Below are 19,603 nucleotides of genomic sequence, written 5' to 3' on the forward strand. Positions count from 1 at the left end.
CAGACCCGTTGACTAAGCCTCTCTCACGAGCAAAACATGATCAGCACCAAGACTCCATGGGTGTTAGAATCATTACTGTGTAATCTAGATTATTGACTCTAGTGCAAGTGGGAGACTGAAGGAAATATGCCCTAGAGGCAATAATAAAGTTCTTATTTATATTTCCTTATATCATGATAAATGTTTATTATTCATGCTAGAATTGTATTAACCAGAAACTTAGTACATGTGTGAATACATAGACAAATAGAGTGTCACTAGTATGCCTCTACTTGACTAGCTCGTTGAATCAAAGATGGTTAAGTTTCCTAGCCATAGACATGAGTTGTCATTTGATTAACGGGATCACATCATTGGAGAATGATGTGATTGACTTGACCCATTCCGTTAGCCTAGCACTTGATCGTTTAGTTATTTGCTATTGCTTTCTTCATGACTTATACATGTTCCTATGACTATGAGATTATGCAACTCCCGAATATCGGAGGAACACTTAGTGTGCTACCAAACATCACAACGTAACTGGGTGATTATAAAGGTGCTCTACAGGTGTCTCCGATTGTGTTTGTTGAGTTGGCATCACTAGTAGAAAAGGGCCTATTGTCCCGGTTCGTAAGGCCCATTTTGTCCCGGTTTTTGAACCGGGACTAAAGGGTCGTTACTAATGCCCTAGGCCTTTAGTCCCAGTTCTTACACAAACCGGGACAGATGGGCCTCCGCGTGGCCGGTGCAGCGAGCCCAGGCAGGAGGGCCTTTAGTCCCGGTTGGTGGCACCAACCAGGACCAATAGGCATCCACGCATCAGCAGCTGGCAGGAGCTGAGGTTTTTGTTTTTTCTGAAAGGGGGTGGTTTAGGGGGTAATTTAGGGTGTGTTAGCTAGCTAACAGAGAGAAGTGTCCTCTCTTATTTTCGTGCTTGGTTTACCAACGCTACTGCTATGCCTAAACTTGGCTTAGATTAAAGTGAAGGCAACATGTGGTGCATGTCGAAAGTAATACTAATCCTAACTTGATCAAGTTTGGATTAGTACTACTTTCGACATGCACCACATGCTTGTTGCCTTCACTTCAATCGAATCAATGTTCATTTCACCCACTGATATATAATAACTCTTCATGTCCGCATCATGCATCATCATAATAATAGGTCCTACTAATCATCATCATACAACTTCTACTCGTTATTAATAACAAGTCATACGATCATCATCCTCATAGTCATCGAACCAACCCTACTTAATTGTTCTAGGCACATGATCATCAGTATTAGGTAGGACCTAAATACCCTCTTTAAGGTAAAATAGCATAAAACAATATAGACCCTGACTCTCCATTATGGAGAATGGAGATCATCCTGTCTCCAATTCTTGCGCTTCGCTTCCTTTTGCTTCCAAGAACCTCCTTACGACTGTCCATACATTTTTTCCATTCCTTGATTTTCATGTCTCCACTTCTTTTAGAAATCCGGTATGGACAGTTGAGATTCGTAGGATGACCTGGACGTATGTTCAAAACATCAAGGCGACCACTCTGATACATCAGATGAGGCACACAATCATTCGGGATTTCCTGTTGAAAAACATATAGTAATAACTTCGTAGTTAGCAATGTAGTTAAGTTTTAAAGAATTTATGCAAAAGATGCACGAATGTCGTAATACTAAAAAATCTTACCATGGCATCTCCATGGATAGTTACCGTAGTTCAACACGTGCACTAGTGGCACGTATTGACCATAATGTGGAGGAGTTTTACAATAGATATTGTAATTCTCAAGATCAGTACAAAATGCGACCAGATGATTTTTCTCCTTATAAGTTAACTCAGAGCCATCGGTGTAGTAGGTTCTGTCTACCATGTTCCGCACATTGTTTGAACAATCAAAATAAGCTGTCAATGGAAATAAGCTGTCAACTATTTTGAAATGAACAATATAAATTAGTTAATAACTATGTTTGAGAAACTCACATAGCGGTAGAATTGGAGGCGTATCAACAAGGACCCAAATGTCCATATTGTCTTGGTCGATGTCAGGATCACCAAGATCCATGGTGACAAGCATACCCTCATCAAAATCATACATCTTGCAAAATGCTTCCCAATTTTTGCAACCAAAATGGGTTACGCTCTCAGAATTATACAGATTTACTTCAAAATCCATATCATGATGGGTTCTTAGGTGAATTTTCTTTGTTTCCATACTTTCATGGTCTTCAAACCCCATCCTCTCCAAGACATAGTGTCTTGCATGGCATGGGATAAGCTAGTCAAATTGTAAAAGATGAAAATTACACGTTGAAATAGTTGAAGTCGTGCTTAATTACGAAAAAATAACACTTGTCATCGTTGCGTACCGTTTCAACATCGAAGGTCTCCTCCAGCTTAATGCTGAAGCGCCGACCTTCGTCCAGGTGAGGCCTGTCGCACAGACCTCGGTCGTCGTGGCACCAGTCGCACTCCCCCGGGAGAATTTCATCGCCCGAGTACGACATTTCCTATGTTCATAATTCAAATATTAAACTTGTACAATTAAATATATGTACTAAAAAACCTAAATTAGGTCATTATTATTCAACACGGGTTGACTATCGGTCTGTCGAGTCTTTTCTTGAAAACACTCAGCTCACGTGGTGTACATATTCGACCGTCGGTGATGGTAGCTCCTCCTTTCATCCCCGAGTGCATTACACCAAGTTGTCTAGCACACGGGAATGAAGGAGAAGCTACCCCCACGACAACAGTCGGGATTCTTCGTCCTCTCATATATATATGGTGGAGACTCTCCCTCACTGATTCCTCTCTGACATTGCGACCGTCGGTGATGGTAGCTCCTCCTTTCATTCCCGAGTGCATTACACCAAATTGTCTAGCACACGGGAACGAAGGAGAAGCTACCCCCACGACAACAGTCGGGATTCTTCGTCCTCTCATATATGGCGGAGACTCGACAGACTTAAAGTCAACCCGAAATATCGTTTAATTATCTTTCTAAAAAAGGACATATCGTCCTCTCATATATAGGACTCATATAGACATGGAGATTTGGCTGGTCTCACCTCGAGGTCGGAGGGGGGTCGGTGACGGGGACGACGGCGGGGATGATGGAGGGGCTCCTAGATTTCTGCAAAAACATAAACCCTATAAGCTATCAACTAATCAAATGCATACGCCTTGCATAGTGCTCCGCAATTTTAGCATTCAAAGTAGGAGTACTTTTCCAATTTGAGCATTCAATAAGCAAAACCAAATCGTAAAATAAAGTAGTATTCAAATTAGCATGCATTCAATTATAAGCAAAACTACATCACCTCTTGCGTCTGTACATCGTCGAATATTATCACTAATACACCTCGAATACTATCATACATATAGCATCGCTAATACAGCTAGAACCGTAGCGCCCGACGTGTATCGGCGCGGGCGGTGGACACCCAAAGAGAAGGAACCATCACAGGATCATAGCTCCAGTGAGATCCTTGAAGAACCTGGCAGGTATTGTCGGACCTGCCCTCCAATGCAACCATGTAGCGACGGACGTGCTCGTCCTCCTCGCTGACACGGTGACGTACCACCTCCGCGGTGTCTGGAAGCCTCGGCACCGTCACTGGCCCACGCGACCGCCACCAAACAAGGATCGGGTCAACGACGGGCTGGCTCCTCACCAACCTACGCCCCCCGGAAGGTAGCACCTCCCAATACCAGCCCGGCGGAGCCCAGTCCCGGACATGGCCCCTCTGATCAAGCCGGCCTCCTCCGCCGAGTCGACGACGAGGATGCAGGATAGGCATCGTCGACGTCGATGCGGGAATAATTGCTAGAACTAAAAAAATAAACTAGTTCTATTGATTTTCTTGCTAAAAATAAACTACTTCTATATATAGTAAAATAAAGTAGTTTTCTTAAATCAACTACTTCAACTACTACTAAGCACTTAATTACTATAAATAAAATAAAGTAGTACTTACTAAAAATAAACTACTTCTATATATAGTAAAATAAACTAGTTTTATTAAATCAACTAGTTCAACTACTAAGCACTTACTATAAATAAAATAAACCAGTACTTACTAAAAATAAACTACTTCTATATATAGTAAAATAAAGTAGTTTTATTAAATCAACTAGTTCAACTACTAATTAAGCACTTACTATAAATAAAGTATTTTTATTAAATCAACTAGTTCAACTACTAATTAAGTACTTACTATAAATAAACTAGTTTAACTAGTTCTATTATTTATCGACCCCCCCCCCTCATGTCGAAGTTATCGGGGAGGGGGTATATCGAGAACGACATACCCGATAAAAAATAAGAAGAGGAAGAAGAAGAAGAAAAAAAGAGGAGAAGAAGAAAGGAATAGAGGAGAAGATCGAAGAAAAAAAGAGGAGAAGAAGAAAGGAATAGAGGAGAAGAAGAAAAAATAGAATATACCTTTCTTCTTCTCCTCTTTTTTCTTCTTCTTTTTTCTTCTTCTTTGTTCCTCTTCTTATTTATTTCTCCTCTTTTTTCCTCTTCTTCCTCTCCTCTTCTTCTCCTTCTTCTTCTCCTACTTCCTCTCCTTCTTTTTCTTCTTCTTCTTCTTCCTTCTTTCCTTCTTCATCTTTTCTTCCTTTTCCTTATTTTACTTTTTCCTCTACACTAACCTAAAATGCACTAACCTAAAATCGATATCTACTAACAACCTAAATAAAAAATTAATACATATATGAAAAAAAACATATATAAACAAAAAAATGCTATGAACATTATATTCATACATACATAGCCACATCCATTCATCATATACCTACCACATACATATATACATTATATATGAAAAAATTGCAATGGACAAAAAATAATACACATTATATAAAAAACACTGAACAGAGCCGTGGCGGCGGCGGCTCACATCGGGGGCGGCCGGCAAGGGCGACGACGGGGGCGGCGGAGGGCGACGGCGTGGGCGGCGGAGGGTGACGGCGTGGGTAGCGGAGACGGCGGCGGAGGGCGACGGCGTGGGCGGCGGAGACGGCGGCGGGGGCGGAGGGCGACGGCTCGGGGGCGGCGGAGGGCGACGGCGACGGGCGACGGCTCGGGGCGGCGGAGGGCGACGGGGACGGGCGACGGCGTGGGCGGCGGACGGCGTTGGCGTGGGCTCGGGGGCACGGGCGACGGCGACGGCGGCGGGGCAGCCTGGCGGCGTCGATGAGCTCGGCGTCGTCGGGCGGGGGGGCAACTGGCGATGAATTTGTGAAAATTTCCTAAGTGCTACTTATATAGCCAGAGCATTGGTCCTGGTTCGTAGCATGAACCGGGACCAACGCCACCTTTAGTCCCGGTTGGTCTTAGGAAAGCAGAGACCTTTGGTCCCGGTTGGTGGCACCAACCGGTACTAAAGGGGTGAATTGGTTCCGGTTGGTGCCCCGAACCGGGACCAAAGGTGTGCATTGGTCCCGGTTCGTGGCACCAACTAGGACCAATGTCCTGCGCCTGCCAAAGCCGCGGTGCGGTGGGATGTTTAGTCCCATCTCGCTAGCCGAGGAGCGGCAGGACCGGTTTATAAGCCCTGCCCCGCCACCTCCATTGAACTCCTCTGAACTGCAGGCCTCTGGGCCTAATCTCGCACTACTATGCATGTGGGCCCGCTGGGCCTTCTGCGGGCCTGAATCCTGGCCCATGAATGGGTTTCTAGTCGTATTCAGGCCGTGGTGGCCCAGTAGGTGGCATTTTTTTATTTTTTTCCCAGTTTTTTCTTTTCTTTTTTCTTTATTTATTTTATTTTGTTTCTACTTACAACAAAATACTTACTGTTGCTATTTTATTTATTTCAAGAAAATTCTTTTTGCTTATAATGTTTTGAACAGAAAATACTTTGGTAATTTTAGGTCCATAAATTTTATTTATGTTATTAAAGTTTATTTTATTTTATTTTATTTTGTTTCTACTTATATATTTTATTAAAGTTTATTTTATTTTATTTGGTTTCTACTTACATCATCAATTTTCAACCCTTTCTGACTTCATTTGTTATTTTTCATGCATTTACTAATTATTTTGAGCTAGAAGACCCTAAAATTGAAAAGCATTTCAAATGAACTCTGAAAAGGTTGAAAGTTGGCATGGTATCATCATTTCATCCACATAGCATGTGCAAGAAATTTGAGAGGGTTACGGCAAAAACTGGATGCACTTCGTGTACAAAACGGACAATCTCTTTCGAAGTATCAGGATTTCATACGGAAACTCGTCTATTACAAAGGGATTTCATTTTTTAAAAATTATTTGAACCCCTGACTTTTTGTGTGTTCAAAATGCACCATTCAAAGCCACATCATCAATTTTCAACCCTTTCTGACTTCATTTGTTACTTTTCATGCATTTACTGATTATTTTGAGCTATAAGACCCTGATGAAAAGCATTTCAAATGAACTCTGAAAAAAAGTTGGCATGGTATCATCATTTCACCCACATAGCAGGGTATCATCATTTCAAATGAACTCTGAAAAACGGACAATCTCTTTCGAAGTATCAGGGTTTCATACGAAAACTCGTCTGTTACAACAGGCATTTCAAATGAACTACGAAAAGGTTGAAAGTTGGCATGGTATCTTCATAATAGTTGTGAAGAGAAAGTCTTCACTTTTTCTTCGCTTGTGTCCTTTGCTTATTGCGCCGTAACCATGGATAATCTTCATCGTTTATCAGGATGCTTGGGTCAGCCTTGACTTTGAAGGGAGGAATTTCATGAAACTTTTCATAATCTTTAGACATGTCTGTCTTGCCCTCCACTCCCACGATGTCCCTTTTTCCTGAAAGAACTATGTGGCGCTTTGGCTCATTGCATGATGTATTCGCTTCCTTATCTTTTCTTTTTCTCGGTTTGGTAGACATGTCCTTCACATAGATAACCTGTGCCACATCATTGGCTAGGACAAACGGTTCGTCAGTGTACCCAAGATTGTTCAGATCCACTGTTGTCATTCCGTACTGTGGGTCTACCTGTACCCCGCCTCCTGACAGATTGACCCATTTGCACTTAAACAAAGGGACCTTAAAATCATGTCCGTAGTCAAGTTCCCATATGTCCACTATGTAACCATAATATGTGTCCTTTCCCCTCTCGGCTGCTGCATCAAAGCGGACACCGCTGTTTTGGTTGGTGCTCTTTTGATCTTGGGCGATCGTGTAAAATGTATTCCCATTTATCTCGTATCCTTTGTAAGTCAATACAGTCGAAGATGGTCCCCTGGACAACGAGTACAACTCATCACAAACAGTGTTGTCACCTCTGAGACGTGTTTCCAACCAACTGCTGAAAGTCCTGATGTGTTCACATGTAATCCAGTTGTCGCACTGCTCCGGGTGTTTGGAGCGCAGACTGTTCTTGTGTTCATCGAAATACAGGGTCACCAAGGTAGAGTTCTGTAGAACTGTGTAGTGTGCTTGAGACCAAGAATGCCCGTCCCTGCATATTATTGAGTCCGCTCCTAGCGTGCCTTTTCCAGTTAGTCTCCCCTCATACCGCGATTTAGGGAGACCTATCTTCTTAAGGCCAGGAATGAAGTCAACACAAAACCCAATGACATCCTCTGTTTGATGGCCCATGGAGATGCTTCCTTCTGGCCTAGCGCGGTTACGGACATATTTCTTTAGGACTCCCATGAACCTCTCAAAGGGGTACATATTGTGTAGAAATACGGGGCCCAGAATGACAATCTCATCAACTAGATGAACTAGGCCGTGCGTCATGATATTGAAGAAGGATGGTGGGAACACTAGCTCGAAACTAACAAGACATTGCACCACATCACTCCTTAGCCTTGGTATGATTTCTGGATCGATCACCTTCTGAGAGATTGCATTGAGGAATGCACATAGCTTCACAATGGCTGATCGGACGTTTTCCGGTAGAAGCCCCCTCAATGCAACCGGAAGCAGTTGCGTCATAATCACGTGGCAGTCATGAGACTTTAGGTTCTGGAACTTTTTCTCTGGCATATTTATTATTCCCTTTATATTTGACGAGAAACCAGTCGGGACCTTCATACTAAGCAAGCATTCAAAGAAGATTTCCTTCTCTTCTTTGGTAAGAGCGTAGCTGGCAGGACCTTCATACTGCTTTGGAGGCATGCCGTCTTTTTTGTGCAAACGTTGCAGGTCCTCCCGTGCCTCAGTTGTATCTTTTGTCTTCCCATACACGCCCAAGAATCCTAGCAGGTTCACGCAAAGGTTCTTCGTCACGTGCATCACGTCGATCAAAGAGCGAACCTCTAGGTCTTTCTAGTAGCGTAGGTCCCAAAATATAGATTTCTTCTTCCACATGGGTGCGCGTCCCTCAGCGTCATTCGGAACAGCTAGTCCGCCGGGACCCTTTCCAAAGATTACGTGTAAATCATTGACCATAGCAAGTACGTGATCACCGGTACGCATGGCGGGCTTCTTCCGATGATCTGCCTCGCCTTTGAAATGCTTGCCTTTCTTTCGACATTGATGGTTGGTCGGAAGAAATTGACGATGGCCCAGGTACACATTCTTCCTGCATTTGTCCGGGTATATACTTTCGGTGTCAGCTAAACAGTGCGTGCATGCGTGGAATCCCTTGTTTGTCTGTCCTGAAAGGTTACTGAGAGCGGGCCAATCGTTGATGGTTACAAACAGCAACGCGTGCAGGTTAAATTCCTCCTGTCTGTGCTCATCCCACGCACGTACACCGTTTCCATTCCACAGCTGTAAAAGTTCTTCAACTAATGGCCTTAGGTACACATCAATGTCATTGCTGGGTTGCTTAGGGCCTTGGATGAGAACTGGCATCATAATGAACTTCCGCTTCATGCACATCCAAGGAGGAAGGTTATACATACATAGTCACGGGCCAGGTGATGTGATTGCTCCTCTGCTCCCTGAAAGGATTAATGCCATCCGCGCTTAAAGCAAACCATACGTTCCTTGGGTCACCTGCAAACTCAGCCCAGTACTTTCTCTCAATTTTTCTCCACTGCGACCCGTCAGTGGGTGCTCTCAACTTCCCGTCTTTCTTACGGTCCTCACTGTGCCATCGCATCAACTTGGCATGCTCTTTGTTTCTGAACAGTCGTTTCAACCGTGGTATTATAGGAGCATACCACATCACCTTCGCAGGAACCCTCTTCCTGCGGGGCTCGCCGTCAACATCACCAAGGTCATCTTGTCTGGTCTTATACCGCAATGCACCGCATACCGGGCATGTGTTCAAATCCTTGTACGCACCGCGGTAGAGGATGCAGTCATTAGGGCAACCCCCACCACGCTTACGGCTCTATACCTACTAGACCTGTATTCGGTAAAGCTTTCTTTCTATATGCTAATTCTCATGCAGTTCATATTGTCGATATGAGTATAATTGCCTCGAGAAATAGATAAGAATTCCTTCCTTTACCGGTAAATGAATAGGAATCAGGATAAAAGCACTCATGGTATCATTATGAATGTACAAGCCAAAATTGTGAAAACCTAGAAATATACATACCACACGCGAGGATTATGCTTCACAAACCTGCTAGTGCTTATTATCGGGCAAGGACACCAGAATTTTTACTAGAAGTAGAAGAGTTACACAAAGTTTGCAAAATGATCACAAGGGTTTATGCAGTAAGAACAGGCAAGCCTTTTTGGGTTGTATCCGAAGACATGGAAAGGGATGTTTTTATGTCAGCAGACGAAGCCAAAGCTTATGGACTTGTCGATATTGTAGGGGATGAAATGATTGACAAGCACTGCGATACTGATCCAGTGTGGTTTCCAGAAATGTTTAAGGATTGGTAGTGTCCGGATTTCCTGTAAAGTTATTTCACAGCTAAATTCGTGTTTTATGTATCTTCTGCACCTCCAATCCTAGAGGGCATACGACCTTCTTTGCTGCGTATGTTCTGTCGGGCAATTCATTATCCTTTGGAAGCTTCTTCTTCAATATTTTCAGTAGCTTCTCAAATCCTTTGTCAGGCACAACATTCTCTGCCTTCCACTACAGCAATTCCAGTACGGTACCGAGCTTTGTGTTGCCATCTTCGCAATTGGGGTACAACCCTTTTTTGTGATCCTCTAACATGCGATCGAACTTTAGCTTCTCCTTTTGACTTTCGCATTGCGTCCTTGCATCGACAATGACCCGGCGGAGATCATCATCATCGGGCACTTCGTCTGGTTCCTCTTGATCTTCAGCAGCTTCCCCCGTTGCAGCATCATCGGGCACATCGCCTGGTTCCTCTTGATCTTCAGCAGCTTCCCCCGTTGCAGCATCACCGTATTCAGGGGGCACATAGTTGTCATCGTCCTCTTATTCTTTGTTGTCTTCCATCATAACCCCTATTTCTCCGTGCCTCGTCCAAACATTATAGTGTGGCATGAAACCCTTGTAAAGCAGGTGGGTGTGAAGGATTTTCCGGTCAGAGTAAGACTTCATATTCCCACATTTAGGGCATGGACAACACATAAAACCATTCTGCTTGTTTGCCTCAGCCACTTCGAGAAAATCATGCACGCCCTTAATGTACTCGGAGGTGTGTCTGTCATCGTACATCCATTGCCGATTCATCTGCGTGCATTATATATAATTATGTGTGTCAAAAGTAAGAAAATTAGACAAGTATCTATGTAAAGTAAGAATTTTTTTCTTTCAAAAAGAAGATAAGAACAAGAGGCTCACCACGGTGGTACCGGGGACGAGATCGGCGCGGGCGATCGACGGCGGTGAAGACGGGGACGGGGCGTGACGGACCGCTAATATAAACCAAGACAAATCTCGGGAAAAATGGAGCTCGGAGGTCGAGCTTCGAGAGGAGAAAGCTTAACTAGTGTGGCTCGGGCATTTCATCGAACACCTCATGTGCATAGGAGGTGAGCTAGAGCACCCAATGCCCTCCCCCTCGCCGGCCAGCAAAAAACGGAGCATTGTGGAGTGCTCTGCTGCGGCAATGGGGTATATATAGGCAACTCATGTGTCCCGGTTCGTGGCTGGAACCGGGACTAAAGCTCCCCCTTCTGTCCTGGTTCGAGCCACGAACCGGGACCAATGGCTGTGGGCCAGGAGCGAGGCCCATTGGTCCCGGTTCGTGCCTAGAACCGGGACAAATGGGTCGAAACGAACCGGGACTAATGCCCACGAGGCCCCGGCCGGCCCCCTGGGCTCACGAACCGGGACTAATGCACCCCATGGGTCCCGGTTCGTGCAGAACCGGGACTAATGGGCTGGCCAGGCCCGAATGAAAGCCCTGTTTTCTACTAGTGCATAGATCGAGATTAGGATTTGTCACTCCAATTGTGGGAGAGGTATCTCTGGGCCCTCTCGGTAATGCACATCACTATAAGCCTGCAATCAATGTGACTAATGAGTTAGTTGCGGGGTGATGACTAATGAGTTAGTTGCGGGGTTATGCATTAGGGAATGAGTAAAGAGACTTGCCGGTAACGAGATTGAACTAGGTATTGAGATACCGACGATCGAATCTCGGGCAAGTAACATACCGATGACAAAGGGAACAACGTATGTTGTTATGCGGTTTGGCCGATAAAGATCTTCGTAGAATATGTAGGAACCAATATTAGCATCCAGGTTCCGCTATTGGTTATTGACCGGAGATGAGTCTCGGTCATGTCTACATAGTTCTCGAACCCGTAGGGTCCGCACGCTTAACATTATGTGATGATCGGTATTATTAGTTTATGTGTTTTGATGTACCGAAGGTTGTTTGGAGTCCCAGATGTGATCACGGACATGACGAGGAGTCTCGAAATGGTCGAGACATAAAGATCGATATAATGGATTGCTATGTTTGGAGATCGGAATGGTTCCGGGTGAGTTCGGGCATTTACCGAAGTACCGGGAGGTTATCGGAACCCCCCGGGGAGTGTATGGGCCTTATTGGGCCTTAGTGGGAGAGAGGAGGAGGCGGCCTAGGAGGGGACCCCCCCAAGCCCAATCCAAATTGGGAGGGGGGTCGGCCCCCCCTTTCCTTCCTCCCTCTCTCCTCCTTCCTTCCTCTCCTACTCCTACTTGGAAGGGGGGAATCCTACTCCCGGTGGAAGTAGGACTCCCCTAGGGCGTGCCATAAAGAGGGCCGGCCCTCCCCCTCCTCCACTCCTTTATATACGGGGGAGGGGGGCACCCCATAGACACACAAGTTGATCATTGTCTTAGCCGTGTGCGGTGCCCCCCTCCACCATAATCCACCTCGGTCATATCGTCGTAGTGCTTAGGCGAAGCGCTGCGCCGGTAGCTTCATCATCACCGTCATCACGCCGTCGTGCCGACGAAGCTCTCCCTCGTCACTCAGCTGGATCGAGAGTTCATGGGACGTCACCGAGCTGAACGTGTGCAGATCGCGGAGGTGCCGTACTTTCGGTACTAGGATCGGTCAGATCGTGAAGACGTACGACTACATCAACCGCGTTGTCATAATGCTTCCGCTTACGGTCTACGAGGGTACGTGGACTACACTCTCCCCTCTCATTGCTATGCATCACCATGATAGATCTTGCGTGTGCGTAGGAAATTTTTTGAAATTATTGCGTTCCCCAACAGGATCTGCGTCGGCGATCTCGTTGTTTTGCCACGGATTGGTTCCGATCAGAGACAGTGGTGAGCGTGCGGGATCCATCTCGACAGCTCTCGCGATTTGGCGAGGTGGGGTGGGATCCCTCCTCCCAGGCTCCAGTGGTGGCGCATTCAGGCAGTGGCCGATGCGCCAGGGCTCCTACGGTGGCACTGCTGTTGCGGTTGGTCGCCGGATCTAGGCGGCTAGATCTGTTGCTTTGAAGGTGGTCGAGATAGGGCACAGGTTGTCGGGTGAATTTCTTGGGACGGATCCGGGTGAAAACTTGGTCTTCGGTCGTTGGCCGGAGCTGGTGATGACGATGCCCTTATCATCGTTTCCTTCATGAAGGCATCATCGAGGTAAAACTCCCAACCCCACCCAATACCTCCGGGGGAAACCCTAGATCAGTTGATCGGATGACGGTGCCATTCATGTGTCGTTACCCCCTTGGGGGCGGCATTCTTGGAGATGCACTCTGGCTCGAGGGACCAGCGGATGGCTTCTTCGGTGGAGCGGTGTTTCTTTCTACATATTCATGGCGGCGGCTCTTGGCGGCATGGAGCAGTGGAGGCTTGACGTTAGATTGTGGCGATGGACACGCGCAGGAGGTCGACGCTGTCTAGCGTCGTGGTGGCGTCGGCGGCAGCTAGACCGGGCAAGGTAGATGCAGCAGTACAACTCTGAAGACGGATTGGTGGCAGGTGGCTGGGGCGGCCTCATACCCGGCAGGCGTGCTGGTTGAGGAGCACGTCGGACTGGTGAGTGCCCATACCCCGCAGGCATCCTGGTTGGGACCTCAGGTCTTAGATGTTAGGTTTGGCTACGAGGTCTGTTTGGTATTAGGCCTAGACTATCAGCGCCCTTTCATCAACTGGATAGGAGTAGCGACAGATGTTGCTTAGACGGTGGCTTTAGTCTTACTGTTGTATGACTTTGTATGGTCTTGTGTTAATAATTAATAAAATGGTTATATGCACCGTCTAGATGCAGAGATGCAGAGGCCGGGGGTCTTTCTCCTTTTTTTTAAAACACTCCTCAGTGTATTCTAGCGTCATCTCCTACGCCCTTGATTAATCGATTTGACAGTACTACTACCTCCATCCCAAATGACAAAACATTTGATCCCCATATTCTTTAAACCCTGTGCCAAATGATGAAAAATGGCTAGAAATCAGGCTGCCCCTGGCCTTTAGTAATGCAAAGCATTGCAGTCCTCGTTGGATCATTCTTTGGAAGCATCCGACGTTAACATTCGTAAATAAATGGACTACGTAGACTCCTGTTTTGCTCTTTTTTCTCAGCACTCCAATCCAAGAGGGTCCCTGTTTATGGCGTTTGGTCTACCTACGTAGCCCACGTTTTGTTGCAGTATGCGCTTACTATTTCAGAGCCGTGCCTTCCTGGTAGTGGTAACCAAGCCAATAATAAGTTTCTGCGGTTTATAACCATACGGAACAGAAACAGCAGACGACGCCCACATACAAATGGTGTGGTCGCGCGATAAGATAAGCACGCACGCACGCACGCACAAACCCGCGCCGGTCAACAGAGTTGAGCAGACCCAACCGCCAGGCGCCAGAGACGATGGATAGAAACTACTCCGACGCAAAATTTGAAAACAAACCCGGATGTATCACCTCACCTCACGTGGACAAGGACGTGAACGCACAGAGCGTGTTGAGGATATAACCGTTGGAGTCACCCGCCCAGGAGGGGCCGGGTTACCCATGATGGTCACTACACGAAGCCCAGTACCAAAGATGAAGACGGCGGGTCAATAACGGGCCCAAGACCCGGAGATGGCTTAAGGCCCGTAGCATTAGCCGTCGTTAGGGTAAAACTTGTAGTGTAAGGCAAGAATAGTTGAGAGTCCGAGCCGGACACTCTTATGAGCCGGCCGGGACTCTGAGGGCCGCTGGGCGTCAACCTCTCTATATAAAGGGGCGACCCGGCGGCGGTTCAGGACAAGTAAGATCTCGTCGAAAGCCAGGCATAGCAATTAAGCTCCCTGGTCATCGAAACCATAAGCAATACCACCTCAACTGGACGTAGGCTTTTACCTTCACCGTAAGGGGCCGAACCAGTATAACCCTCGTGTTCCTTGTCCCGTTAACCCCTTTAAGCTTCCTAGTTGCGATGGCTCCACGACTAAGTCCTAGCACGAGGACATCTGCCGTGACAATTCCACGACAGTTGGCGCCCACCGTGGGGCCGGCGCACGGTGGATTTGAGTTCTTAAAGGGCAGCTTCGAAAGGCTCAAGGGATACGCTGTGGGCCGGATGACCAAGAGTCGTCGCGGCAAGCTCTACATCGACGATGCAACCTGGGGCCCCGACGCCGGCTCAATCGAGTACGGGTACCGGGTCCCCTTTGGCGGAATTCATGTCTTCATTGGCAAGATTGGAGAGCCGGGCCCTGAGCCGGATCTCTGCGCCGATCTCATCGAGACGGCTCAGCGCGCACGACCCGCCCGGGCCCTACCTGCCTTGAAGCATGCTTTTGTGGGATGTGTTCATGGAGGGCGCTCTGACGGATCTGGATCTGGTGATGGGACGGCCGCCGGCTTTGACGGCGAGTCGTCCACAGATGAGTCAAACTCGTTGTATCAACTTCAAGATGGCAGGCTCAGGGGTTGTTCCGATGGTGACAATATTCTGGACCCTTTTGAGCCGCCGAGCCGGGTTGGAATCTTCATGGCCGGTGCACAGCCCGTTCAAAACCCTGCCACCGGGTCAGGAAACCCGGTACCCTCACCGGCTCAGGTGATGATGGATCTCACGGATAAGATGACAGCCCTGTTGACCGCCACGGTTGACCCGGCGGATCAAGCTCAGCATGACGCGGAGGTGGCGCAGTTAAAGTTAGATCTAGTGAAAGCCAAGGAGGAACTGGCGGCGGAAGGGGTCAGGATGGCTGCGGAGAGGGCGGCTCTCGACGCCCAGACTCAGTTGATTCAGGCGCAGTCCTTCCGGCTCACGATGGATCAGAACGCGTCCAATGAGGTCATGAGAAGGAGGCATCAAAAGGCCCAATCTGGACTCCCTCCGGTCTACGATCCTCGAAACCTCTTCAACACGCCAGGTGCAGGGTCTAGTAACCCGCCGGAGATCATAGTGCCCGGGGCCGGGACACCTATTCAGCCACAAGTGATGGGGCCTCCCCGGGTGAACCCTGCCCCGCCTCAGTATGTGCCAATACCACCGGGTCATTATGCTAACCCGCTGGAAAACATGGTCGCCGCGGCAGCACGGCTGGCGGCTCTCCCAATTGACGGTGACTCCCCAACGGCTGTTGAAACCCGCGGGGTCAGAGAACTCCTTCAGACAGCGCTGGCGCAGCAAGAGGCGTACTCCTACAGCCGGGACAGGATCCATTCAACCCCTCGTCCAGGCTGGAGCCCGAGTTATAGCAGACACATCGTTTCAGCGACCGGCTCAAGTAATGTCCGACGCCATGACTTGCCCCCTGGCCATGGCCCGGCTCATAACGGAGCCTTTCACGCAACAGACTAAGACAGAGCACGGCAAGAGGCGGAGCAGGTGCCTCAGTTGACGGCTTACCAGACACCCCCAGCTTATCCGACGACTTCCGTTGACGTGGGTATCCCTACGAGGACTGGAGGTGTCCCTTGTTTAGTGCCGGCTCTCCGCAATGAACGTCTACCCAAGGACTTCAAAGGGCCTAGGAAGGTGCCTAATTACACGGCTGATTTACAACCCGGAGCCTGGATCGAGAGTTACGAGATGGCCATGGAATTGCTGGAGGTCAGTGAAGCGGCGATGGCCAAGTACTTCACCATGATGTTAGATGGGACTGCCCGCACTTGGTTGAAAGGGCTACCACCGAATTCCATCGGGTCTTGGGCTGAGCTGAAAGCCCGGTTCATCCAAAACTTCAAAGATACCTGTAGGCAGTCTATGTCAATTGTGGATTTGACTAACTGTAAACAGCAGGAGGGTGAGTCTACGACACATTGGGTTCGCCGGGTCAAAGAGATAATACATTCATCTGATAAGATGGATGTCGGCTCTGCAGTCTTAATGTTGGAGCAGAATTGTCGTTTCCTGCCCCTGAAGATGAAACTCGGGCGGCTTAAGCGCGACTGCAATGATATGGGTACGCTGATGGCGGCTCTCGTCAAGTACGCCGACTCTGATAGTACCAAGGACCCCGCTTCAGATGATGAAAGGACAGGGAAGGGAAAGAAGAACGGCAATAGCAAGGGTCCTCAGCATAACCCGGGGAACCACGGAGGTGGCAAGCGTAAGGCCGACGGCAGCCTAGAGTTCGTGGCCAACGCCAGCTCACAGGGTAATAACCAGCGACGCAAGGGGAGGCCGCCTCCCCGAGCCGGCGGGTCAGGCCCGACGCTGGAGCAGTTGTTGAATGAGCCTTGTCCAAGGCATGGCTCTAGGGAGAAGCCAGCTACTCATCTATGGAAGGATTGCGCAATCATGAAGGCCTTTAAGAATTCCAATGCTTTTAATGGCAACAATGGCCCGGGCGGCGGCTCAGGCGCTGGCGGTTTTCATGGACCGGGCGGCGGCTCAAATCCTAATCCTCAGAACGGTCAAGGGGGCTTTAATCAGCAGTCTGGCCAGGGTCATCAACAGCAGCAGGGGGGTTATCAGACCAATCCAAAGCAGCTTAACGGTGGACAGTATCACGTATTTACCACAAGTCTGTGTAAGCGAGATCAGAAGCTTCATAAGAGGGCTGTGAATGCTGTTGAGCCGGCGGTTCCACGCTATTTAAGATGATCTGAGCAGCCTATTGTGTGGAGTAGGGAGGATCACCCTCCCCGGGTTGATAATCCGGGTCACTTGGCCCTGGTGGTGGCTCCTCAGGTGGGAGGATATAAGTTCACTAAGGTGCTCATGGATGGAGGCAGCAGCATCAACATCCTCTATTATGAGACTTTCCGTCGTATGGGGTTGATTGATAAGAACCTCAGCCAGTCCAATACTATTTTCCATGGTGTGGTGCCTGGTAAGTCGGCTTATCCAGTTGGTAAGATCGAGTTGGAAGTGGCCTTTGGAGACGAGTACAACTACAGGGTGGAAAAATTGACCTTTGAAGTGGTCAAGATAAGAAGTCCGTATCATGCCATATTTGGGCGGCCGGCTTACGCCAAGTTCATGGCACGGCCGTGTTACGTGTATTTATAGCTCAAGATGCCGGGTCACAATGGGACCATTACGGTTCATGGCAGCCGGAAGGTGGCCTTGGAGTGTGAGGAAGGCGATGCGGCTTATGCAGAATCTGTTTGTGCAACAGAGGAGTTGAAATTTTACAAGGACAATGTTGACCCAACAGATATGACCTCTCTGAAAAAGCCGACTACGGAGCATGAGCCAGCAATGAAATTTAAGTCGGCTGATGAGACTAAACTTGTTGATTTCGTTCCAGGTGATTCATCTCAGCAGTTTAGCATCAGTGCCAATCTGGATTCAAAATAGGAAAGCGCGCTCATCAAGTTCATCCGTGAGAATAGGGACATTTTTGCATGGAAACCTTCTGACATGCCAGGTGTACCTAGAGAACTCGCTAAGCACACACTCAATGTTGATCCGAAATTCAAGCCGGTCAGGCAATTCCTTCGGCGGTTTAATGAGGAAAGGCGGAAAGCCATTGGAGAAGAGGTGGCCCGGCTCTTGGCGGCCGGGTTTATTGTTGAAGTCTTTCACCCAGAGTGGTTAGCTAACCCGGTGCTCGTGCTCAAGAAGAATGGCACCTGGCAGATGTGTGTGGACTACACGGACTTAAACAAGGCATGTCCGGTTGATCCTTTTGCCCTTCCCCGTATTGATCAAATCGTTGATGCTACGGCGGGTTGCGAGCGCTTAAGTTTCTTGGATGCTTATTCTGGATACCATCAGATTAAAATGGCAGTTAAGGACCAGGAGAAGACGGCGTTCATCACTCCCTTTGGAGCCTTCTGTTATGTGTCTATGCCTTTTGGACTCAAGAGTGCACAGGCGACTTATCAGCGTTGTGTGCAGAACTGTCTTCATAACCAGATTGGGCGCAATGTTCACGCCTATGTGGATGATATTGTGGTTAAGTCCAGGGAGAAGGAAACCTTGATAGATGACTTGAGGGAAACCTTTGATAATCTCCGGGTCTACAAGATGATGCTTAACCCGGCCAAGTGTGTTTTTGGTGTTCCTGCAGGCAAGCTCTTGGTTTTCTGGTTTCTCATAGAGGCATTGAAGCTAACCCGGAGAAGATCAAGGCAATCACCTCTCTGGCTAAGTCGACGTGTATAAACGACGTCCAGCGCCCGGCGGGTCGTATCGCTGCTTTAAGCTGGTTTATAAGCCGTTTGGGTGAGAAGGCCATGCCATTGTACCAGTTGATGAGGAAAACTGATGACTTTGTCTGGAATGATGCTGCTAATACTGCTTTTGAGGATTTGAAAAGACAGCTGGCTGAGCCCCCAGTCCTTGCTGCTCCGGTTGATAAGGAGCCCTTATTACTGTACGTAGCTGCTAACACACGAGCCGTCAACGCGGCTGTGGTGGTGGAGCGCAAGGAAGAGGGTAAAGAGTATCCGGTTCAGCGGCCGGTTTACTACGTCAGCGAAGTGCTCATCGAGTCCAAACAGCGGTATCCACATTGGCAGAAGCTTGTTTATGGTGTGTTCATGGCAAGCCGGAGGCTTAAGCATTATTTCCAAGGTCACCCTATCACTGTGGTCAGTTCTGCTCCCCTTGGAGATATCATCCAAAACAGAGAAGCCACAGGAAGAGTGGCTAAGTGGGCTATAGAGCTCGGGCCTCATGGTCTGAAATACGTACCACGCACTGCTGTTAAATCTCAAGCCTTGGTGGATTTCATCAACGATTGGACAGAGCTACAGGTGCCCGAAGAAAAGCCGGATAACACATATTGGACTATTCACTTCGATGGGTCCAGGCAATTGGAGGGCTCGGGGGCTGGAGTTGTATTGGCTTCCCCTAAAGGTGACAAGTTTCATTATGTGCTACGATTGATGTTTCCTTGCACTAACAATGCGGCTGAGTACGAGGCCTTGCTCCATGGTCTTCG

Source organism: Triticum aestivum, chromosome 3D, assembly GCF_018294505.1.
Source record: "Triticum aestivum cultivar Chinese Spring chromosome 3D, IWGSC CS RefSeq v2.1, whole genome shotgun sequence".
Taxonomy (NCBI): Eukaryota; Viridiplantae; Streptophyta; class Magnoliopsida; order Poales; family Poaceae; genus Triticum; species Triticum aestivum.